This window comes from Rhinolophus sinicus, linkage group LG09 (assembly GCF_036562045.2).
Source record: "Rhinolophus sinicus isolate RSC01 linkage group LG09, ASM3656204v1, whole genome shotgun sequence".
In the NCBI taxonomy this organism is placed as follows: Eukaryota; Metazoa; Chordata; class Mammalia; order Chiroptera; family Rhinolophidae; genus Rhinolophus; species Rhinolophus sinicus.
Genome location: NC_133758.1, coordinates 102,017,383 through 102,043,019, shown reverse-complemented (window position 1 = coordinate 102,043,019; position 25,637 = coordinate 102,017,383). Strand labels below are relative to the sequence as shown.

Genomic DNA, 25,637 nt, shown 5'->3' with positions numbered 1-25,637 from the left:
TTGTAAAATTCAGTGGATTGAAGCAAGACGGCTCAAGTTTTTATGGGCTAGTAGGAGGGAAAAGAAAGTTACAAGGAAGGACTAAAGCGCTTTCTTTAGTGCACTGGACTGCTTCCAGATGGATTTCTAGATAGGAAATGCCACGGCAGATGCAGCAGAGAACCTTGCTGTAGGTGGAGGGAGCTGCTCAGCCTCCCTCTTCCCAGGGAGTCTCTGGAATGTGAACACATTAGCAGTCGCTGATGGGGCTTCCGTAGTAGCAGGAGGCTGGCCACTGGCTATTTTTAAAACAGAAGGTTTCTAAAATAGTAAGATGTTAAAATAATGACCTGTGAAAGAAGAGAAGCCCTTTTGTGGAATAAAATTCTGGAGACAATGTGGCACCAACGGGGAAGTGTCTCTGAGTGACATTTTGGCCACGTGGGGATACAGGAAAGTGGGCGGCTGAGTGTACAGGGGACTCTGTCTGGCAGCAGCTGAGAAGTCTAGATGAGTGTGAGCTGACGAGTGTGGTTACAGTGAGAAGCAAGGCCCTGTGAGCTCCCTTCTGCTCGCAGTGTCTTGGAGAAAGTGGAGTATGGAGGGGACCAGACACATCCCCTCAACAAGAACCTCTTGCGCCCCAGGTCTGAGGCAGGCTTTGAGTGGGGCTGGGTGTCAGAGGCACAAAGATGAATCAGGTTTTTGTGTAAGTGGAAGAAGACATAGAGTTCATTGGGACCCTTCTTTACTTTCCGAAACAGGAAGTTGCCTGCTCTTGAAATTTAGGGCGGGTGCAGATATTTTAGAGCTGCTTTTCCTCGAGTAGTTTGTATCAACATAAATAATTGAGAGTGAATCTAGGCAGAAGCTGTTGGGAGTTCATCAGAAGGGCGTTTTGCCTGTGAAGGAAGCATGATGGAAAGGGTCCGTGCTCCTTAGTGAGCTGAGTTCCCTTGGCTGAAAAGCCTTCTCAAGCCGTGTAAATGGACGTGACTGCAGATGTGAATAAGATCCAGTCCAGCAAAGAACGGCTGAGGAGCTGAGGTCTGAGATCAAGGGTGGGAGTGGAACTAGAGCAATAGCTTGTTTAAATTAAAACTTTAGGTGACATCAGTGTGGTTTGTAACAAGGCACTCTATACTTGTAATCTACCCAATGGTTATGTAATTAAACAAATGATTATGGAAAATTTGAAGCATAAGTAAAAGTAGAAAGACTTGAGGAAAGAAACTGATGTACTCATCACCCAGTTTCACCAATTTTTAAATAAACTTCCTATTTTGTTTCAGCTCTCCCCCCACCTACCCAATCCCCCAGTAATTGTGAAGCAAATTCCAGACCTATATCATTTCATTTGTAAATATTTCAATATGTATCTCAAAAAAGAAGTAGTCCGTACTTTGAATTTGAGGCCTTCGTGTAGTGTACAGCTGTGCTCTGAACGACTGACCCTGTTGATGTGAAAACAAACTGAAGGGAAGGAAAAGTATCATGTCCGCAGAAAAGCCTTCACCTGCTCCTTCCCGTGTCAAGGGGAAGGCAGCTTTGTGCTCTCTTCATGACCTGCACATACCCTGAGTACTGCCCCTGGGACATCGTGTAGAAATCATTTTCTTGTTTGTGTCCTTCATGAGGGTGACACTGACATTTAATGCTTAGTTAATATCCATGTGCTCCCCACATTTCCCAGCCTCCCTTGCAGTTAGGTTGGGGCCTTGTGACGACGTTAGGCCAATGACCTCTGAGTGGGAGACTAATGCATCACTTCTGAGCCTGGGAATTGCAAAACCAGTGTGCTTCCTCCATGCTTGTTCTTTCCTTCTTGTGGCCCTGGGAGCTGCGTGTGAGAGGCCAGCATTCAACCTGGAGGGAGCCTGATGTCCTATATCCCTGGATAGACGGGAGCCTTATTGGCCTTCACAGGACTCTGTAGGAGTGACAGGTGAAGTTCTGTTGTGCTAAGTCACCGAGATCTCAGAGGGATTTGTAATTTTAGTGTAAGATAGCCTGTCCTCACTAATACAAACTAGACTGCAACTTTCTGTAGGTCGGGGCTGTAGTCTCCATCACCATCTCCTTGGTACTTCTCATTGCGCGTGCCACATAGTAGGTGCTCAAGGAATGTTTGGAAGCTAGAAAGGAAGCAAAAAGAGGGACGGAAGGAAGGGAAGAAGAAAGGATGGAAATAGAGAAGGGAAGTAAACCAGCAAACTGGCTCTGAGGCCCCAAGATTTACTATATGAGTTCAAAATGTCTGACCCTATGGGGGCGACAGCAGTGAAAACAAACTAACCCAGAGGGCTTTTAGAAGTTTTCGGAAACCCTGTCCTAAGACGCGTATCTTACATTATTTCTTTGCTCTGCCGACTGACACACACACAGAGTGAGATTTACACGCAAGCGTCTCATCAGTGTTACACTCCTAGACTTGGGAATTCTGCTGCCCCCCACCCCAAGCCCATTGGCATCACCGCCTTCATTTGCCTCTATGGTGCCCTGCTCACTGCGAAACTCGCTACGCCAGGCACTGTTTCCAGGTGCCGGAGTACAGCGACGAGCAAGAAAAGGCATGACGCTTGTTCTTGGGTGAACAGTGTGGCACGTGCTGTGGGTGCACTGGAGGGTCCCCATCTCTAGGGGTAAGAGGGAGGGCTTTCCAGAAGAAGCATCTCCGGCAGATCCTGGGGGAGATGTGAGTCAGGAGGGTTGTATGTTCAGTACCTTCTGGATTGTGTCTTCAGTATCATGTCATCTCACCTCTTCTTTCTTTTCAGCCTTGCTCTCCTCTCTACTTAGGTTTTTCTCCATGGTGCTTTGCATCCTTCCTCCTGCTCTGGCAAGGCAACAGATGATCATGCCAAGTGTATTCGGTGAAAACCCTTCAATCCAGTTCTCAGCTTCAGCGGCAGATCTCTGGGAGACGCACTTGTGGGGGTGGTGCGTGCATGTGTGCTGTCAGCAGCCAGCAGTGCACTGACGGCAGCCGCTCTCTGCAGCACAGTCAGGGGACCAAATGAACTTCAAAGATGTTACACCCCTGTGCCTGGAAAGGGAATCGCGGGGGCCGGAAGGAAGTTTTCACCATATCCACTTTTGTCACCTTCATTTCTCATCATCTTCATACACATTTCACCAAAAACTTCGCAGTGGTAAGTTATCCTGGTCTTCTTTTTGGTCTGTCTAGAAAAAAACGACCAGGTAGCTCCAGAGGGTGTGTCTGTGTCACAGAGCATCGTAGGTAATGTTCTAAAGTTGGTTTCTGTGGTTACCTAGCCAGGTTTGGGTGAGGAGAGGCTTTGCAGTTTTCTAAAGTTCAGTGCGGTCTGCAGAATCCTGCAGTTCCCGTTTCCCTTTGGTCTGACCCCTTGAGCACGTGCAGGTGAGTTTGACTAGTTGGGAGCCTCATGCTACATTGGGCCTTGGAAGAGTCTGACCCTAGGCTGGGTTTGATCTGATGGAATCGCACTTTTTTCTTCTAAGCTGGACAATTCCCTGTGGCTAATGGTGGAGACTTAGCAAATACCAGGAAGCTGGGAGGCCCTTAAAAAAAACTGTCTCCTAGTTATCCCTGGTAGAAATAGGAACAATTTTTAAAGAACCCTCTTTTGCATTTGGCCTGTGTTGGGGAGAAAAGACCTATGAGGGTGAGAGATCTACAGAAATCTGTATGGAAATTCCCCCTGGCTTCTCTCATTTAAATCCAGTGATGGTATAAAGAAGCCCAGTGTAACAGAGAGAGACTTTCCAGAGGAGGGTCACCTACTCCTTCTTTTAAAATGCCTATTACTGTGACATGGGCTCTGCCACAGAGCAGAGCACAGAGCAGCAGTGAACACTCAAGTGGAAAACGCAGAAGCCTGAGAGAGTCATTTTCTGTTTTCAAAAGTGAGTTGCTCCTAGCTACCCATTTCCACAATATAAAATGAGACTTAGTGATGTAACAAGGTTATTTCTAGAAGATAAAAATGAGTAATTTACTTTACAGTGGTCATAAATCTGTAATGGCAACACTTTTGTTTAGAAAGCATATTACTATGAATCTATTCTACGGAAATAAAATGTCCCAGCAAATAAGGATAGATGTGTGAAAAACAGCAAAACGCCACAAACAAGCTATCCATGTCTATTGATAGAGAACAGATGAATAAATTATGATTCATCCATGCAATGGGATGTTATGCAGCTATTAAGAAAATGAGTTTGATCTATGTGTATTGCCTGGGAAGATGCTCGTGATGCTGTTATGAGAAAGAAAAAAAAACACGTTTGCAGAGTACTTTGGATGACGTATTCTTATCCTTTTTTAAAGGGGCAAATTCCACATATGGGAGTATATGTTTGTGTAAACCTAGTGAACAGTTGGAAGGATACATACCAGCCTTTAACTCTGGTTTTCTCTTGTGCTTGTGGCAGGAGCAGAGCTGGAAAGAAATGTATTTACTTTTCTATGAACCGCTTTTGTGTTGATTGATTTGCTTCAATGAGCATGTGATAGCAAAAATAATCACAGAAAGGCTTAATTTAAAGTTAGAACATAAACATTAATGTATGGACCGAGATAAAAATGCAACATTCATCTTCTCATTGCTTGCCAATTTTCGCTTACAAATGATTTTTATTTTACTAGTTGGTGGGTGTCAAGTTCACAAGTATAAATCTAAAGTGGGCACTTTGGGTGATGGGACCAGCCATGCAAGGTAGAAGGCTTTGATGTAAAGGGAGGGAGAGAAAACTGGGAAGGGACGTGATTTGGGGCATTAAAGACGAGGGCATATACTGCTAAAGGGGTGGGGTGATGTGGTAGGATGGTGGCTAACGTGAATATATGTGAGTCGTCAATGCCCTGTGGACCCATCCTGCTCCTTTCATGTTCGGAGAAAATTGTCTGATTGGTTCCAAGGCCCAATAGATGAGTCACTCAGCTTACAGATATAGTTTCTCAAGCTATTGCACTTATGGTGAGAGATAGGGCAAGGAATAGATGTGGGGAGAACTTGGGGAAAAGGATGGCTGGAAGGTGGCACCCTGATTTCTACTGGGAAGAGATACGGGAGAATGTTACAGAAATGAAATCTTTACTCTGAAGCACAGCATTCAATGCCTCTCTTCTCATCCCTCAACCCTTATGATTCCTGTCTTAAGGGTTTTTTGGTGGCAAGAAGCAGAGGCCCATTCAAATGACCGCACATGAAATGGGATTCATTATAAAAAGATAGGACACTCTCATCAGACCTCATTGTAGGAAGTACACCTGGGCCCCCCAGGCATTGAAAAATTGGCAGACAACTGCTCTTTCACATATTACCCTGGCGTCTTTCATATCCATTTCTGGTTTTCCTTCTTTCGTTGTCTTTCTCCCTATCCACCCTTGGCTTGTCATGGCTGCTCTATCTCTGACTCCACATTACATTCCAATACAAGGGTTACCGCCAGCATCTCTTAGTTTAAGGCCATGAGATGAAGCACTTGTCTGGTTGAGAATCAGCCCACAGATCTGCTGAGAAGGGCCTTGGGCGGGCAGGTAGTTGTCTACCGTGCATGGCTCTTCTCATGCCTCTTCCCCACCACATCCTTTCATTGATTTGCTGTTCAGACCCCTGACCATCCTCAAACAATTTATTCTCAAGCCTCTGCCTTTGCTATCGGTGTCCCCACTGCCTGACAGAGTCTCCCCCCCACCCCATTTGCTTCTCAAGGATTCTCATACTTTCAGACCTAGTTTAAATATCATCTCCAATATCTAACATACCCGGATAGCTCGATTAAAAATGAATTATTTATTTCTTTGGGGCCACCACAACTTGTATTTACACTTTATACTCCCTGCTTGTGTGTGTGTCTATGTACATTTACGTCTCTGCCCTCCCTCCTCCAAACGGGGGGCATGTCTTGTTTATCTCTGTACCTTCAAACCTCTCTCAGTTCCACAGGAGGTGCTTATAGATGTTTCCTGAATTCAGGGGCCCTGTAGCTCATGGAATCATGAATGTCTGGATTTATTTCTCATTAACATCATCATAAAATCACAGAAACAGTTTTACCGTTCTCTGTTAAGTTCAGAGAAGTCACGCTTTATTTTTTCCATTAAAGCATGAAAAGATATAAGGACAACCATGTATTTGCACTTTTGTTTCTCAGAGAAAATGAGAAGTGAAAATAATAATAATAATAAAAAAGTGTTTTTTTCCATGATTTCTCAATAAAGCAGAATTATTTTAAAAATAGCCTCCTGATACCTAGTCTGGGATCCTAGGATTAGATCTAAAGTTGCTCAAAGCTTCACGTAGGCAGCATAAACAATGGTCATTCACTTCTTCAGTGTCTGTAGTGGTGGTGTTTTTTGGTTTGTTTTGGTTTGGTTTGGAAATCGATCTTTGGCTGTTATTCACTAACATATCCCATCTTCTCTGCTGCCTGAGTGCTTAAGAAGTGCCAAGTTGGCTAAGATGAGCTACTCTCCTTTTTACGTTACCCTCAGCGAACACAGTCAACCTTGAACTTCTCTTCCTCTCACCCCACATTCAAACCATCAGGAAATCCTACCTTTGTAATAAACGGGGAACCTGGCCATTTCTTGTCCCTTTCACTGTGACCACAGACTGTCTTACCAGGACTATGGCAAGCCCCTCTTAACTGGTCTCCTGTGACTCCCCAGCCTATTTTCCGCCCAGCAGTTACAGCGAGAGACCTTTGCAAACGCAGATCACATCTTGCCACTCCTTTGCCCACAATCCCATTTCACAAGATTAAAACCCAAATCCTTCCCTTGACTGGCTAGATCCTGAGTGACCCCCTGCTTGTCTCCGACTTCATCTCCTGTGCTCTCGGCCTCCCTCTCCTCCCGGCCGCACTGACTCCTTCTGTGCCCTGAATACTGGATTTGTTTCCAGTGGCTGCCGTGTCCCAAACTGGGTGGCTTGGACCAACAGAAATGTATTCTCTCCCACTTCTGGGGACCAGAGCTCTGAGGTCAAGGTGGTGGCCGGCCACACTCCCTCCAAAGCCCGCTGAGGAGCGTTCTTCTTTGCCTGTTTCAGCTTCTGGGGGCCCAGGCATTTCTCCTGTGGCAGCGTCACTCCAGCGTCTGCCTCCATCTTTACATGGCCGTCTTCCCTCTGTGTCTGTGTCTCTGCCTCCACATGGTTCTCCCTGAGTGTCTGTGTCCCAATTTCCCTCTTCTTATAAAGACATCAGTCATTGGATGAGAGCCCCTCCTAATGACCTCATCTTAACCTGATGACGTAGGCAAACACCCTATTTTCATTCATAGGTGCTGGGGGTTAGGACTTCAACAAATGTTTCCTTCTGGCGGGGGAGGGAAGGACACAGTTCAGCGCGTAACAAACACCCAGGCAGCTTCCTCTTTCCTGGGAATGCTTGGACCAGTCCCTTATCTTCTTCAGGGCCTTGCATAAATGTTATCTGTCGTAAGGTTATCGTCTCCACGGAGCGCCAACTTCCAATACCTTTGAAGCTGCTCTTCCCCCCCAGCCCATAGCACATACTAGTTTTTAGCACATGCTATGTTTCCTGTGATTATTCCTACAGCCAGCTCTCTCTCAACCCCACCACTCTCCCCTGACCTTGAGGAGTGGGGGAGTCTATCTTTGGCTGTTATTCGCTGATATATCCCATCTCCTATCGCAGTATCTGGCACATAGATCCTCAATATCTATAGAATTCATTGATTGCTTTTGTATTTTTTTTAAAGGAAAAGGTAAATCTGTATCTTTGGCAGTTTAGTATTTTCTCGCAGTATGGTCTGTTAAAAAAAAGAAAGAACGAAAGTAAAATTGCAAGCTGAGGGACATTGAAGCGTGGTATGTAATTAAGACTTATGTAAACCTTTTCTCTGGCCCCTTTTCCATACATTTACTATTTGTTCTGGGTGCTTTAAGAAATGACAACCCACATACTTACATTTCTCAGTCCTCTACTTAGGACAAAGTATATAATAGTCTTGGGTTGTGGTTTCAATTAGCATAGCAAACCCAGTACATACTTTCTTCCTGGCATCCAGATTAAAGAAGCTGTTTTCACTTTCTAGACCAGTTTTTATTTCTGCGTTCTCTTTTTCTCACTAAAAACACGTATGGCATCCACAATATCTCAGTAGGTTAAGAAAGGAAGTCGCCGGACAGAATCCACATTATGACTCTATTTTTGTAGATGAAAAACAAGATAGGTATAAGTCACATGTGTTTTTATGTGAAGAGAAAAGAGTCTGGAACCATGCACACCAAACACGGAATGAGGAGAGACTTTATTCATTTTTATATTGTTTGGATTTTTAAAAAAATGAATAGGTATTATTTCGGTATTAAAAAGATTAAGAGGTAAATAAACCTTCCTTGGGAGAATGAGTTTTCCACAGCAGAAAGAACAAAAGCTGTTGGATACTGAACATACCATGTTCTCGTGTGAGGAAATCTGAAGAAGAACCTTTGTGCTTTTCTGTTTACTGCCCTGGAAGCTATTCAGGAACACCAATACAGACTTGGGCCATGTTTTTACTGTGTGTACAGAAAGACGGAGAGGAAATAAAAATACAGTACCAACTGTGGTCGTTGTCTTGTGGTGGAATTGTGGATGACTTTTTGTTGTATACTTTGCTTTTGCTTATTTTTTACTGTCTGAAGAACATGCACTCAGGTAGATGGTGACAGAGGACAAGAATCTGTGTCCCTGTGTCCCTGTTCTCCAGGCCCAGAGAGGCTCTGAGGAAACCATCTCCTGCATGTGGAAACGGGGTGTGTGTTCACGGGCTCCCACACAGCGGATTCACCCATGGGCACACCTCCAGGGAGGGGCAGCTACCTTAAGGCTCCAGACACAACCCCCCACTTTAGCAACATGGAAGTTCTGTGGTCTCAGGGCTGGTGAGGGTCTTCCTAACCCAGACGTGGTTTGGGAAGGGCCTAAATGGAGGGCTGTACTCCCCTCCCTGTTGGCCTCACAGAACCCCACCAGCAGTCATGTGGGTCTGTGTGGGTCATGTGGGTCATGTGGGTCGTGTGAGCTGGGCTGACTGAGGGGAGTCTTGAAACGGCAAGGCCCAAACTTCAGAAGCGTTTGTTGTTCAGCCTCTCTATGCCAGGAAGGCAGGAGAGTGTGCAAGCCGTCTAACTGCCAGAGTCTAGAGCCTGGTGCCTTTGGCAGGATGAACCCTGGGCCTGATGGGGAGGCTGCCAAAGCAGAAGCTGGGACAGTGGTTCTTCAAAGCTGGCGTCACTGAGAATTACCCAGCCCCACTCACGGTCTAATTCAGGAGTTCACTCTATGGGCCTAGGAATTGGGATTTTAATAAATACCGCTGTGCTGGTTTTCAACGCCAGCTCTGTCACGTGCACTAAACGCCTGGAGTGAGTGGGAGACTACAGGTTCTAGGGCTCAGTGCCACAAGACCCTTACTTCAGATGCCACGTGCAGGTTTAGGGTCCCCAGATTACCCGCCCTTCTGCTGGACTTGGCCACAAATTCAAAGGTTCCCATCCCATTACCCCCACCCCGCCCCAGTTTCCATAATTCACTCAAATGACTCACTGAACTCAGGGAAGCCCTATACTTACAATCGCTGATTTATTATAAAGGATACAACTCAGGAACAGCCACATAGAAGAGCTCTATGTGGTCAAGTAAGGCGGGGGGGGGGGGGGGGCACAGAGCTTTCACGCTTGCTCCAAGTGTGTCACCCTCCCAGCACATAAATGTATTTACAAACCTGGAAGCTTCCCCAACTTTGTCATTCAAGAGTTGTTATCCAGCCTGCATTCGCAGGCACGACTGATTAAATCATTGGCCATTTGTGATTGAACTCGGTCTCCAGCCCAGTCTGCTCCCCAGAGGTCAGAGGGTGGCGCTGAAACTTCCAGTCCTCCAATTCTATGCTTGGTCTTTCTGGTGTGGCCAGCCCTTCCCTTGAAATTCAGGACCCACCAGGAGTCACCTTGCTGGCATAAACGCAGGTATGGTTCAAAAGGGGTTTGTTATGAATAAGGAAGATGCTCCTCTTACTTAGGAAATGCCAAGAGTTTTAGAAGCTCTGTCCCAAGAACCAGGGACAAAGAGCAAATACATTTTTTATTATACCACACCAGCGCTCCCGCCCCCAACCCGATTCTGATGCAGGTGGCCAGGCATTGAGAACCACTGGGTAAAAAGATATTGCTAAGGCTTGGAAACGCCCAAGGATCAGCACCATTTTGGTGAGCAGAGAATTCTATTTTTGACGTAGGCTTCTCGCTGTCTTATAATGTCCTTTTCTCCTGCAGTAAAGTCCTTTAAGGTATAATTGTAGCCCACCTTTTAGTCCCAGTGGAGCTCCCTCTTCGTAGTGTTCCATAACATGGTACTGATTTGTAGAATTCTCTCTGGCTCTGTACATATGTTTGCAGTGCTCCATAACTCTTGTGCGTGTCTGCCTGTCTCATCTCCTGACCTGCCTACAGACCCTACCTTACTCTTCTTTAATGAACCTGGATGCAGGCTTTACAGTCCTTAGAGCACAGTGCTATACTCAAAAGGAAACACATAATAAATGCTTAATGGGACTAAGTCAAAGTATGTATGCGGGGCCTAATATAGGAGGAGGGTGCATGTGGCCTGTACGCGATTTGGACATAATAAATTCTTGCCAACCACCTGAGTGAATCCAACATTAAGATTAAATTTCCTACCTTGAATCAGATCATTTGTAATGAATGTCTAAGCAGAACTTCCGTTTCGGAAGAGCCACAATAACCTACCAGGCACCAACTTCGGGGCCATATGAGCACATGTGATGAGCTGTGGAATGATCATTAGACTTGCAAGCAGAGCACGCAGGGTCCTGGCCTGGCTCTGCTCGCGCTAACGGGGAGTCCTGCGGTGAGTTGCTTGCTGGAGAGTTTTGTTCCCTTTTCCATTATTTCAGCCATCTCTCCCTGAGGACCTGTTGTATGCTGGGTACTGTGCTATACACTCTGTGGTATCTCACTTTATGAGCACAGCACCTCTCTAGATAGTCATCTTTCCCATTTAAAGTTTTATAGTGAAGAATAATCACATTGCTGTGTCCTCCTTGGCAATTGCACCTTTCAGCCTCCAGACCTTCTTAGGGTTCCAGCCCTAACAGTCCTGGGGCACAGTTGTTCTATTATTTATCCTGCATGGCCCCCGAGGCCTTGGGAGTCTGTAAAGGAAATCAAGCTTGAAGGAAATTTTAGAGTTGGAAGGAACATGAGAGATGGTTCATTGACCTGCATACAAATGAAGACTTGGAGCCAAGGTCCCACATCGGGCAGGAGACATATCCAGAAACCCTCGTTCTAACGCCCTGGGTCTCTCTCCACTTGTTTTGTCCTCACTGCCTTTGGAGGTTGAGCAATCAGGGTGGTAGACACTGGGAATGCTGTCAGATCCAGGATGTCTACAGAGGCTGGCCACGCCAAAGTGTCCCTCTAGACGCTGAGGATTAAGGTGGAATCAGACACGATCCCTGCCTGGTGTCTTCATCTGAACTTGACACTTTATCTTGACTCCTAATTTTCCCTTTTTTCCATCAGGCTAAACAATGTAAACCAACCAAACCTGTGTCCTGGGGTCGGGGCTGGGAGGAGAATGGGAAGTATTGATGCATTTTTTTTAGAAGAAACCTTTGAATGTTCCTGAACTGAATATAAGTTATGAGGTTCTCAGCAAAAACGAAGGGTTTCTCTTCAGCTCTCACCACTGGTAAGGTTAGAAGACCAGAGTTGAAAAACAGGCAGGGTTCAACTACCGCCTGGCTAAACAAAATAAAGACATAGTGTTTAACTCTCACTTCTAAATGTATGAGCATTTGCTGGTATGTTAAAAAAACAAATCCTGTGGGAAGCATAGTCATAGGGGCTCATTTGGCTAGAGCGCACCACTTCCCCCACCCCCAGAACAACACCAGCCAACAACAACAAGAATCCTACAGCTGGAATGCATTCTGGATTTCTAATCTGAATATTTACCCGTGATTGTACGTTTTTTTCTTTTTTTTCCCCCACAGCGTTCCCATGCTCATAAGCATGCATTTAAAATCAAGGCCCTAAATCCCTTAAATAAAAGCTATTTCATGAGTCACACTCTTTATCCAATTCAAGCTTAGTGGCTTAAAGAAAAAACAATCACTGACTGCAATCTGAATTCACAGGCGAAGCCCTCCACTCTGGTTGACTCACCAAAGTCCTTTTTTATGAACAAGAAGACGAGTTCCATTCTGTGTGTGGGCTCGCCCGGGAGAGACCTCAGATAATGCAAACGTTCCTTCTCTTTGACTTTGGAAGTAATCAAGAGACATTTCTGTTGTGTTGTTGTTAGCAGCAGATTTGCCCTCCAGATTAGGTTGAACATAAACTGACGTTAAAAATCATTTTGCTTTCCCAGGGCCACCAGCAGGAGAGGGGACCTCTGGGACAACCTGAGGAAACACCACGGCCCAGTGAGGACCAACGACATTCCTTGCTGAATGAGCCTGCTGCATAGTGAGACTCTATGGAATTTCAAAAGCACGTTCTTGCGTCGGTCTGATTTTTGCCTCAGGCTTGTCCTGTTGCTAAGAAATAAGAGACTATCTGCAACAGGCTCTGGAGAGATATAAACTGTACATTTGCTTTGGGGCTTTTCCTCAACTATCTGTGCCTGGACAAACACAAAACTGCATTTCTTGGCTTCCTGCCCATCCGGAGTGGGGAAGCATCCTGCTACATTGGCAAGACATCAACCGGAGTCCATAGGAGAATGAACAGAAAGAATGGCCTCTTATCCACGTCTGGAGAAAAACCACTCACGGGATTTGAGGTCCACTGCACACCACGGAGAACACGCCTTCTTGGTACGTAAGAGAGCCCTCCCTTCCCTTCTTGTAGCGTTACCTCCACATCAAATGTCACCCCCACATTAGAACCAAACAAAAGCCTTCGCTACGAGCCAAGACGAAGGTAGGCATGTGGGTCCTCATCGGCAGCCAAAGAGGTGGGACTTTTGAAGAATCCTGATCGTGTTACCATGTGAGCTTTAGAGGTTCCCCACCAGTTAATGGGCACATCTGGATGTTCAGTGAAGTGAGGGGTTACCAGACTTCCAAACTCTTCAGAGCAAGGTGGGAATGGGCATGTGGAAGCTGCTTGGGTGTGGGGTTCAGAGACCGTGGGTGGTTTCTGCCTTAGGACACACGTTCAATCCAAAACAGCAGCAGGAGCGGCAGCAGTACCCTTCTAACTGTTCTGTATGTGGCCTCTGTTCTCAGACACGTGTGCCTTACCTGTCACTGAGGCTGGGGCCATTGGGGGTAGGGAGGACAGAGCTGATCCCTGGAGGGGCTTGCATATTTCATGTCTTTAAATGGCATTAGCCTCAGGCAGCAAGGGCTGCTACCATGTGGGACCTGCTGAGTGGGCTCTGACCCCTGGGGACCCTGTGAATGACTGACATCCACCACGTCCCATCCTCAGCAGCCCTGCTCGGTTCCTGCAGACTCAAGCCTATGGCTTCTTTGATGGAGTCCGTGAATTTCATATTTGGTCTTCCTCTTTTCCTGCTGCCTTCTCTTTTTCCCAGTATTATTGTCTTTTCCAAAGAACCCCACATTCTCATGAGGTGCCCCAAATAAGACAGCTTCAGTTTTGTCATTTTTGCCTCCAGCAATGTTCCAGGCTTCATTGGCTCTGGGACCCACTTGTTCATCTTTCTGGTGGTCCAGGGTATCTATAGAGCTCTCCTCCAGCACCATGGTTCAACGGAGTCAATGTTTGTTTTTCCTGTCAGCTTTCTTCACTGTCCAACGGTTGCATCCATTCACAGTTATTGGGAATATGAGGGTTTGGATAGCTTAGCCTTGGTCTCTAATGACACTTCTTGCTCTCGGTGCTCTTCCCTAATTTCTCCAGTGCCGCCCTTCCAGGTCGCAGCCTCCTCTTGGTTTCTCGGCTGCTCATTACCATGTGGTAAAATGAAATCGATCACCAACATAACAACAAGTGTTAGCGGAGCATCTATTATGTGCCAGGCCCCGAATTACGTGGGAGGATTCATGGAATCTTCCCAACAAGCTTGTGGAGTCGGCACGTTTACTAACCCCCCCTTATAGATGAGGAGACCCAGGCTCAAGGGGTTGAGGTGACTTGCCCAAGGTCACTCAGCCAGTGCATGGCAAGGCTGCGACTTGAATCCCACACGATTGACTCCAGACCTCATGTTCCGAACCACGGCTGTGAAAGTGAGTTTCCTATTCATTGCACCATTTCTAGAACATAGAATAACGTCCCCCATGTCTCCCACGCTGGACATTTCTGCTATGTGGGCAGCACTGCAGGCATGGGTCCACATGTCCACGGTGGCACTGTAGCTCCACTTGTAGAGAGAGCCTTTTCATGGTCTGTGCAGTGGGAGAGGCTGATCTGCTGCAGCGTTTCAGAGCTGCTAGGTAACAGATCCAGAAGGCAGGATCCAGGCATGTAAGAGATGCCTAATCAATACTGGTCAAATGACAAAGCTCCTTTACTCCACCGCATGAGACTTCACCAGTGCCCCAGGCTCTATCCCTAGCAAAGAGGGTGATTGGCTGACCCTTGGGGGAGTCACAGGGAGTCCTCACTGATAAAGGGAAGCGCTTCGAGATGGTGGTACGGGACCAGGTTGGCACAGGAAGAACGAGTTCCCAAACTCTCAAAGCTGCACTCCCACCCAACAGCCATCTTCCCCTGAGCAGGAAGCTGGTAAAGAACTACAGCAGAGGTGATAAAGGTCCTGAAAAGCCAGGGTTATCCCTCCTTTTCCTTTAAAGCCAAGGGGAAGAGGACTGGAGGCTCTTCAACCCCAAAAGAGCTGCCAAATCAGATAAATTCTGAATAATCTAAGAGTGAGGAGTCATCGAGTATGAAAACATTCTACAGTCTCAGCTTTGTAGGCTGTAGGTGATCTGTGTAAGCAAGAACTGAGTGGGCCTTTCTTTGAAAATTAGGAAATATGTTCCCATTACCAGGTAAATGCCCTTCCTATCAGTCAGAATTTGGACACAAAGACACGCAGCCCGATTTCACAAAACAATCCTCTTTGAAAACGAATAAAATGGTTTCTTGTAACGAAAAGGCTAGCAGAGGAAATTGCTTCAGGAAACAAGAAAATGCAAAAAAGCATTTGCCGTGAACTTCTATGGCAAAAACTACAATACAAATGCAAAATACTCCCCACGTGGTTTAGTGAAACTCTACCTTAGACATGTAGTTGAAGCGACCTGTTAGAACAAAGTGAATTTCCTCAGATGAAGACACTTTACTTGGAACCAAGACATGTCATGTGAGGGCAGGAATCATCTGGGGAGGGATTGGACACCACCCCAACCCCTGTGGGAAGACGCCAGGACAGTGAAGAGACAAAGCCCGTGGCTTCTGCAGGCTGCAGCAGGTGACGGGACCGAAGTTTCAGTACTGCAGGTGTGAGTGCTTTGTTTGCCTGGGATGTGGTCTGGGTGGTGGGGCGCTCTTTCCCATAGCCAGGTGCCTCTGAGGGTCTGACTCTTCGTTCGTTCGCTATCTGCACACTGCGTGACCATGTGTCACACGTCCTCCCCCGACGCGGTGGTTTTCCCCGTGCTGATTCATGGTGAAGAATTTGCTTAGTTGACTCTGACCTCATCAATTATATTTGGAACGACATTGGGCAGGCTCTACACTGGGGGGAAAGAACTACTCTGCCTCTCACCTCCACCATCTCGCCCCTGGATTATGGCAATAGCTTCCCCTGGCCTGCTATGGGCCATGCTTACGTCTGAGCAAGGTCATAGCCCTCTTATGCTTTTGCCCTGGCAGGGGCTCCCCATTTCACATAGAGTAAATGTCTGCAAATCTCTTAGTAATGTGCCCCTTTCCAACCTTCCACGCCCTGACCTGTCTCCTCCTGCACCGCAGGTTCCAAGCTCCTTCCACTCCAGCCACACTGGCCGCTCTGCTGGCCTGGAGCACACCAGGCCCACCCTTCTCCCATGTCCAGCTGGCTCGCTCACTCCCATTCTTATGTCTTTGCTCAAATGTTCTCTCTGACAATCCTCCTTCATACTACAAACGACTCCACTCCTCTCCTGCTCCCTCCCTGCTCTCTGTTACCTCCCTGCTCTCTGTTACCTTCCTTAACGTGTTTTCCCCAAGACACTTATTACCCTCTAACACACTATATAATTTACTTATTTATTATGGTTACTGTCTGTCTTTCCCCTGGTGATGCTAGCTCTGTGAGGGCAGGGATCTTTATCTGTTCTTTCACAAAGTGTCCCAACCTCCTAGAACAATGCCTGGCACATAGTAAGTGCTCAGTGAATATTTGTTGAATGAATGATTCAATGAACGAAGGAAACAAACACCTGAAAAACTTCCCTCTCACATCCACTCCCCCGCCCCAGAACAGAGATCATTTGTTCTCACCGGCCACCATGCTGACTGCATTTCCAAGAACCAGAATCATTGCTGGTTCCACGTTTTACCATCTGCTCACATAATTCCATCATCAAGATGCTTACTGAGGGTGGTGCTAAGTTGAGATTGTAGTAAGGAAGGAAATAATGCACATGTGTTCCCTGTCCCCTCACTGGTGTTAAATCGAAAATGAACACGCAAAAAAGACACAGATAACCAAGGAACAAAGAGGTTCAATTGCCTGTGAAGTAATAGCATCTCATACAGACCAGAGGTAGTCATCTAGCGAACAGCTTTTAAGCCCCAGCTTTTGCTACAATATATCCTGAATCTTTCTTCCACCTCTGGCTAAACCCCACCCCGAATGAATGAATAAATGAAGGAATGTTACCTAGATCAAGAACAAGAGGGAGGGACCCTGCCACTTTCATCTCCTCTTTAGTGGTTTGCTGATATTGCCTTCACCACATCACGTACCAGGAGGTGGTGTAGTCTGGTGGCTAAGGGTCTGGGGTCTGGGGGCGTACAGCTTGGAGTCATAGCCCTTTCACTTATAAATGATGTGACTCGAGCACCTTACTTAAAGTCTCAGGGAATACTGAGCTCCTCCAGGTTTCCTTAGCTGGGACATCAGCCGCCCTTGAGTGAGGTGATCTCCGCAGAGCACTCTGAGCAGTGCCTGCATGTGGTAACCCCACAATCAGTGGTAACGGCATGGCTTTTGTTAGGAATCTGCCATATAACTTGGAACGCCTTTGCCTGACCTTCAAGTTCCCCATCAGGCCATCCTCCCTCCCGACCTTATTTCTTAGTATCAGCTCTTCATGGTGCCAGGTGCCAGACTCATTTCTCCCCCTTGGCCTGGACTCTCCTTGGTTTACTCATTCTCGCCTTTTCTTTGTTCTTCTTGTACCAACTCAACCCTAGACTTTTCTTCATCCATTCATCCTTCCAAATTGAACCATCATCCCTGCTCAGTCGCCAGCATCCCCCGCCTGGCTCCTCCCACTCCCATCTCTCCCTTCCCCACCAGCTTGTGGAGCTTATCTCTTGGCGTACACATGAGTGCTGTTGACTGAAAGCCAGCCGTGCATTTTCTTGCCTCTTTCAAGGACCTTCTGAGAAAGAACACTGGTCCTACAATTGTCAACTTTTGCTGAGCCTTTATCTCCATTTTTGTTTTCCCAGGTGCAGCCTGGCCTTGGAAAATAGCCCTACTTAGCCCAATGGTGGAGGAGAGGGTTTCAGTCATTTATTCATTCAACTAATAGTTATGGAGGACAAACTAAATGCTTGGTATAGAAGCAGGCCTATGTCATTCCTTCCCCCACAGGAGCTCGCATCTGTTGGAGATGACACTGAAATATAGATTAAGTCGTAATGGGACACTGTGTGCAAAAGGCAGCTGTAGTCTGGCTTCTCTGAATGAACACGGCTTTGGAGACAGCCTCGCTGGGCTTTGAATACTGGCTTTGCTGCTAGCGGGGTGTGTGACCTTGGACACGTTGCTTAGCCTCTTAGAGAGCCTCCGTTTCCTTATATATAAAATGGAGTGAAAATATTTTCTATTTTCCTTTATTTGCTTATTGCTCTTGGGCTTCTGCTCTGTTGGGTAGTCCAGGGATGGGTGGATGGGGTGGAGGGGCCGGGTCTTTAATCTTTAAACTTGATGATATATTAGTTTCTTCAGGCTCCAGGGCTCAGATGAAATAGCTGTCTTTGGGAGGGGTGCTCACTTTTTCAGGGTCCCTTCCCTGACCCTCCACTCCAAGATGGTGTCTGGGTCCAGTGTGGTGGTTCTTAACCTTCATTGACTTGTCTTCCAGGGGTCATTTGGGAATGTCTGCAGACATTTTTGATGACCACAGACGAAGTCGGGGAGCTACTGGCATCTAGTGGGTAGAGACCAGGGGTGCTGCTAACTATCCTGCAATGCACAGCACAGCCTCCCTCCATGAGGAATGACCTGGCCCCTGTGTCAGTAGTGCTGAGGTTGAGGAGCCCTGGTCGAGTGCAAAGTGACGCAGGGTCCTTTTGCTGCATTCTGTGGCTGCAGAGCCAGCAGTGCTTCTCTCAGCTTAGTCAGTTGGTCAGGCCGCTGCTCTCCCAAGCCCTCCACCTTGGTTCCCATTGGCTTGGCGGACCTCTCTGAATTTCAGCTGTGACCTCTAATTGACCTCTCTGGTGGGGTTGCCTCACCCCTGAGTACCTCAGCTTGTGGTCAGGCCTGTTCTATTCACTCCCCCACGATGCTCAGAAACCAAGGGAGGTGCCAGAGCCCCAACTCAGGGCCCTTCTCAGTGCTTTGCCTGGCTGCCATTTCTACCCTGCAGTACCGACCCTATATTGGGGATACTGAGTAATGGGAGTCGCTCCTGGAGTTCCCCATGAAGAGTGGCATTACAAAGCCTTCCAGGTTACCCCAAATCTAAAGCCTGGCTCCACCCCATGCATTTCTGTTCAGACTGGGGGGCAGGGACAGGACCCAGGGGTCTGACTGTTCGCTCCCCCGACTTCTGCTCCGTAAACTTTCAGAACTGGAAGACTTTGACTTCCCTGTCTGTCTGGCTCGCCCATCCCCCTCGGTTGTATTCTGGTCCTCCCAGGATGGCATTTCCTCTCCTTCTATCCCGGAGTTAAGTACAGAGTGTCTGCAGGGAATGTGACTGTGGGAGTGGAATAGAAAAACACACCATGAATATTTTCAAAATATTATTCTTGTTACAAAATATACGAGGTATATATTCTTCCAGACCTAGCAGAGTCCTAGGCCATCTCGGGCCCTCCAGGAGTGCTAGCTCTCCGCTTACTATGGGAACACAGCAAAGAAAGTGATGGGGCAAGTGTCTCCCACATGCCTGGGAACCAGTGGTTGCTAGATTTCTCCTGTAAACTCATTCCTCACTTCCCTGAGTTAGGAAGGGTGCCCTCTGATGAGGTCACCTGGCTCGTTCCTAGACTTTGAGCAGCAGCGAGGCAGGTCAACACCTGTGTACTGTTTGCCTGGTTTATCTTGTTTTCTATGGGAAAACCCGCAGCTTTTCACTCTTGGTAGAGTTTTAACAGCAGTCACTCATGACAGGTAGGGGTTGAGACTTTGGCCATGTGTTTTATTTAACAACCGTGCTCTACTTTGCTTATGCCAATCTATCTTTGGGAAATGTGCCCAAGAAATCAGTTGCCCTTATCTTACTGTGGACTCCTGAAATCTTAAATATAGGAAAAGATAGATCTATCTATCTTAAGAAAACACTATTGCATTACCTTATAATTTCCGATTTCAGTAATTATGAGTTGGAAAATTATTTTTCAGCATAAAGTGGCAAAAGGCAATTAAATGGTATCAAAAAGAAAAATAATGTTTTTTTCTTCCATAAATCATTAAAAAAAAAACTTTAGGACTTAACATTCTTTTAATGGTTTTTATAATTAAAACTCCTGCTTATATCACTTTATCTTTATGAAAGTGATTTTAAAAAAGCCGACCAGTGTTCATTTAAGTATAAATTATAATTTTATGACTATAAGAAATGCAAACTTGCAAACTTGTGTTCATGTTTCTATGTCAACATACTTAAGTGCCAACAGATGTTCTGTGATCAATAAGGCACAATTTATCTACATTATCCTAAAGTGTCCTTGGCTGGAAATGTTTGTTGGCAATACCCAAATTATGGCTGAATATGAATAATGATAACCAACAAGAAGGGTACCATTAATATGGCTGTTGTAGCGAATTTTATTTCAGCAGCAGTAAAATAACTGTTGGTTTGAATTCAGTCGATAGGCCCAGCCATGATTTTAAATAGAATGGTGGGTCCAGTTGGGAGTGTAGTGGTGATTACCATTCACTTTTGTGTTATTAGGGACATACAATGTTGCATTATTTTGCACAAGTTTGTTCCTCTGAAGTAAATTTAGACCCAATACAATGGCTGAAATATCTCATTTGCATTTGCAGTTAGCAAATAAAATATAACAGACTTTTCTTCCGATGCCTGGTAATCTCAACCAAGAATGGAGACTAATGCAATTTATTAAATATCTTGCATTTGGGTGGCTCTTTCATCTTAGGTCAATGGTTCCCAGGCCTGGCTGATATTTGAATCATCTGGAGAACCTAAAAAAATAAAACAACAAAAACCCACCAGACCAACTGAATCAGTCTCTCTGGGGGTGGGTCCTAAGTATCAATATTTTTAAAAATTATACTATTTTTAATGTGTATCTGGGGACTAGAACTACGTCCTTAGGTGAAATATACCTGACAAATAATCGTGTTAAGGAAAGCTTTAAGTGGTTCAACTAGTTTGCAATCAAATTAAAATCTATTATAGTTTTAAACAATGTGTGTAAATCAAAGAAATGTGTGACTTAGGTTTTCCCTGTGTGTCCAGAGCATTCACAGAAACAGGTGAGGCTGGTTATGGTCATCTGGAAAAATCTGAGCTAATCCACCAAGACAATGAAGCTCTGTGATCTCAGTGGCCCTTTTCTTCTTTTGCTCCTCGGGAGGGTGGAGTGATTTCTGACGGACTCCCAGGAACAGGTAAAAGAATTGTTGATCATGAGTCGAAAGAATCAGGGTTTGAGTCTCAGTCCTGCTGCTTTCTGGTCCTGACCGAGGGCTGTGGTCTGTGCATACTCAACATCGCTTGAAAACAGGTTAGAAATGCAGAATCTCAGGCCCCATCCAGACCCGCTGAATGTGACTTCTGTTTTGTAACAAGACCTCCAGGGGATTCTGGACACATCTAGGGCAAGTGAATGGACTCTCTGAGCCTCGTCTTCTGTATCTTAGCAATGGAGGACCTAATATCTCCTGTGCTTCCCTACAGGGTGTTTGAGAACCAAATGCGTGATAGAAAAGCATTTTTATATTTTTTATTGTGGTAAAATGTGTGTGTGTATATATACATACATATATATATATATATGTGTGTGTGTGTGTGTGTGTGTGTATATATATATATATAACATAAAATGTATAATTTGAACCATTTTTAAGTGTACAGTTCACTGGCATTAAGTACAGTCACATTGTTGTGCAACCATCACTACTATCCATCTCCAGAACTTTCTATCATCCCAAACTGAAATTCTCTACCCACTAGACAATAACTCCCCACCCCTTCTGCCCCCAGTCCCTGCAACCACTATTCTACTTCCTGCGTCTATGAACTTGACTACTCTAGGGACCTCATTTAAGGCGAATCACACAGTATTTGTCCTTTTGTGACTGGCTTATTTCACTTAGCATGATATCTTTAGTGTTCGTCCGTGTTGTAGCACATGTAAGAATTTCATTCCTTTTTAAGGCTGAATAATATTCCATTGCATATATATATATATACCACATGTTATTTATCCATTTATCTCTTGATGGACATTTGGGTTGTTTCTACCTTGTGGCTCTTGTAAATAATGTTGCTGTAAACATAGGTGTACAGATATCTTTGCTTTCAATTCTTTTGGGTATATACTTAGAGGAGGACTTGCTGAATCATATGGTATTAATAATTCTGTGTTTATTTGGGGGAGGGGAACTGCCATACTGTTTTCCATAGCAGCTGCACCATTTTGCATTCTCACCAGCAATGCAAAAGGGTTTCAATTTCTTCACATTCTCACCAGCACTTGTTATTTCTGAGTGTGTGTGTGTGTTTTAATATAATAGCCATTTTAATGAATGTGAAGTGATTCTGATTTGCATTTCCTTAATGATTAGTGATATTGAGTATCTTTTCATGTGTTGATTGGCTATAAAATAACTTATATCATATACACTGTTGTAATTTTGAGATTATATTGAATTTTGAAAGTACTGACTCCTTTGTTCAAAAAATCTTACAGATTTCCTTCAGTTGTTTTATGAGAAAATTAGTTAGATTTTCTTCAGAAACATAAGTGAGTTGTAAATACTATCTGAGGGATGTCAATCATGCAGCCTGAAAATACTATCGTGTTTGCCTCAGTTTCCTCATCCGTAAAATGGAGGCAATAATGCCACCTGGAGAGTTGTTTTGAGAATTAAGTGCGAGAACACATGTGAAACGCGTAGTGAGTACACGGGAAGAACCCTCAGTTGTTTGCTCTTCCTGCGCAGAGTGGGGGGGATCATGATGTCATGGTTCAGAGAAGAGGCGGGGCTGAGCTGGGCGATGCAGAATGCAGCAGGTGACCAGAGGCAGAGGAAGGAGAAGAGAGCGTATTTTGAGACCACCAGGCCAGTGACGAGTTGTGTGCAGTGCACTTGGAGGGTTTGTTCGTAGGAGCGGAAGTAGTGGGAGGTAAGGCTGGGAGGGTGGGTTGGGACCAGATGGCAGGGGCATGGATGGTGAGTCCACCAAAACGTGTGGGCTGTTGAAGTCAGTGGGGAACCACCGAAGGTGTGTTGGGAGTGACACGATCAAAGCCGGCCTGTGTTTATTGTTCTTCCCAGGTAGGCATAACCCGCAAACCATAATGGCAGCACCCCATACCTGAGGCTTTGATCTTGATCATTATTGCTGTTTACCTTTTGGGGAGTACCGTGGATATTTACACAGTGCCGTGTAATCAGTTTCATTAGCTATGAGATAAGATTAATTCAATTTTTGAGGCAAGTGAGGACTGAACTTGGCTTTGAAAAACTCAGGCCTAAAGGAAGCAGTGCTGGAGGCTCAGCTGGTGGTTCTCTTGGCAAATCTGTGGGGCGTGACCTACTTGGTAATATTTGTAGTTTGCAGAAGGCCATACCAAGAGTTTCCCCAAAGGGATAAACCTGCCTTCAAGAAGATTATAGTCTTATCTGGGATGGGTGGGCATGCTACATTCATAGAGTATAGAGTGTTCTCAGATATGTACTAGACAGTTCTGACAGAAAGCGCCAGCGTTGGCAAGAGAGGGCGTGGTATGAGGAAGGCCGTCTTCTAGCCCACTGCATTTCAGCAGAACTGGCAAAGAATGACTGGGTTTGCAACAAATTGTCCAACGTTCTTCTGTCTTTAATGAAAACAATACCCAAATTACTAATACACTTATATTTCTTTACGTACAACATGTCAAATTAGATGGGGGAACAATAAGCAAACACGTAAAGCGCTTATTTTCCATTGAGCGGAATAATCCTTTAAAGTAAAAGGTGCTGTCTTAAGGAATGGCTCTTAGTGGCTCTTGGTCAATGAAAATTGCATTTGGTTTCTAAATATATGTTTGAAATTTATAAATTGTACTGTTCTTAGCAGGAACCCTAGTTCAGCCCATATGTTTATCTGATATGATTCTGTGGTTAAGGTGTTAGAAAAGGTCACATTAACCAGAGGAATGATTTTAATTAAAACACGAACAGCATAATGAACAGATGTGCTCACTTTTCTTCATTGCTGCGGAGAACTCTCAAGTCTGCAGTTTTCTAGGACATCCCACGAACAGTGAGACACACACCAAAGGACAGACCCTGGACTGATGAATTCAAGGACCATTTCTGCAAAAGGCACTCTTTGGGCATGAAACCTAACACTCAGGATTCAATTATAAAAACAGGAACCACCTTCGGTATTTCAAGCAGGAAAGGATTTCACAGAAGGAATTAGATGCTCATTTTAAAAAGTTGAAAACGCTGATGTTGTGAAAGAAGCTACCACACAGATCAGGAACAAGGAGGCAACTGCTGCCCCTGGTCCCATTCGGCCATAGCCGTCCTGCAGCTCCCAGGCTGGTCACTGGAAAGAGAAAACTTAGAAACTGCTGTGAAACTTCCCATCTGCTAAAGCCTGAACTTCTACACCCTGCTCCAGGCCATACCTAACATTGTCAGAGTGTATTTCTTATCAAGACCTACCAAGGGATTTGGGTCTGCGACACCTCCTGGGATATAGGAAAGAACATTGAAAGGGGATGACTGAACGCTGGTTGCCAAAAGGAGTACAGAATATCATTCCCATTTTACAGATGAGGATGCTGAGTCATCAACGTGTTCAAAGTCCCATAGTAGGAGACTCAAGACCAGGTCTATCTAATTTCAGAACTAGAGCTTGCTAGCAGTTATAATAGGAAGTAGCTATCACATGGGGGCTAGCTCCAAAGCTTAATTTGCTTCCTTGGCTCTAACCTTCATTAACTCACATTCTTGTAGGCTATATAATTCAAAACAGACCATTACAAAAAGATTACTTTGGCAACTTATTTGGTGGTATTTCCTAATTTGCTAACCTTTTCAACTCCTTCCAGAAAATGTGATCTGGGTAGCTTTCGAAATTATGATAAGCTCCCTAGATAAAAAGTCTTGGTTTGGTAACGTTGAGGTGAAGAATTATTTGTGCCACATCTCCTAAGTCCAGGCTTAAAGCCACATTATACCACAGACAATATCTATGAAATCTCTAAAATATTTCCAGTTTTCCTTACTCTTTGAGTTCCTTATTGATCTTGGCTTAAGATGAAGTTATAAGCAAAAAAAAAAAAAACACCAAAATTGACATTTACTGGTTATGACCTCCGAAACCAAAAATCGAAGTAGAAAGAATTTGTAGTCAATATAACTCATTCATTCATTCATTTATTCATTCGTTAACAAACATTAATTACTAGGCACCTTGCTGGTGGCTAATGGGGATTCATTGATTCATTCAACAGATATTTGCTGTGCTATATACTAGTTACTCCATTTGTTCACTCCACTCGCTCCTTCCCACATTCACACGGATCCATTCTTCTCCCTTCTCTGCCCTGCTCTGTCCCCCCAAAGGCAGATTTCTGCATTGTCTGGGCCCCTTGCTTGCAGGCTTCCACTGGGATTTGGTCAATGGGAGGGACCAGCAGGCAACCGAAGCAAGAGAAACGAGAGGTGGTGACGTTTTCTCCCTGCTCTCCTCCTACGCACCCCTCCTCTCTGACCTAGATGTGCGCCTCCACAGCTGCAGCTTTTGCTAGGTGGCCCCTAGTCTACAGTTCCCACTCTCACGGGGTTCCAGTGACACTATTTGCTCCCCCTGTCCCTTCAGCCATAAGGCTGATAATGGCTTTCCACTTCTGCTGGTTCCTGAGTGCCACCATCCCTTGTTTATTCCCATCATCCTTCTGTGAGGAGTCCCTTCACTGAATTTTCTTCATTTAAACCCTCTAGGATATCAACTGCTGACTCTCCTCAAAGACCACCAGAATCACCTGTTGATCAAAGAAAGCTGAGTTTGTTATTTGCTGTCGTAAGGGAAAGCATCACCTTGGTGAGGTTTTAGTAATGTCGCAGAAGGAGATTAT

General features: G+C 45.4%; 1 long non-coding RNA gene across 1 annotated transcript in view; it reads left to right on the top strand.

The window, feature by feature from the left end:
- The first annotated feature begins 2,769 nt into the window (after nt 1-2,769).
- Nucleotides 2,770-25,637, top strand: part of LOC141573212 (uncharacterized) — a 35,638-nt gene continuing 12,770 nt past the window's right edge. Inside the window, exons 1-2 of the long non-coding RNA XR_012498907.1 lie at nt 2,770-3,131; nt 12,376-12,823. This is a non-coding gene — a long non-coding RNA (uncharacterized LOC141573212). The remainder of the gene's footprint in view (nt 3,132-12,375; nt 12,824-25,637) is intronic.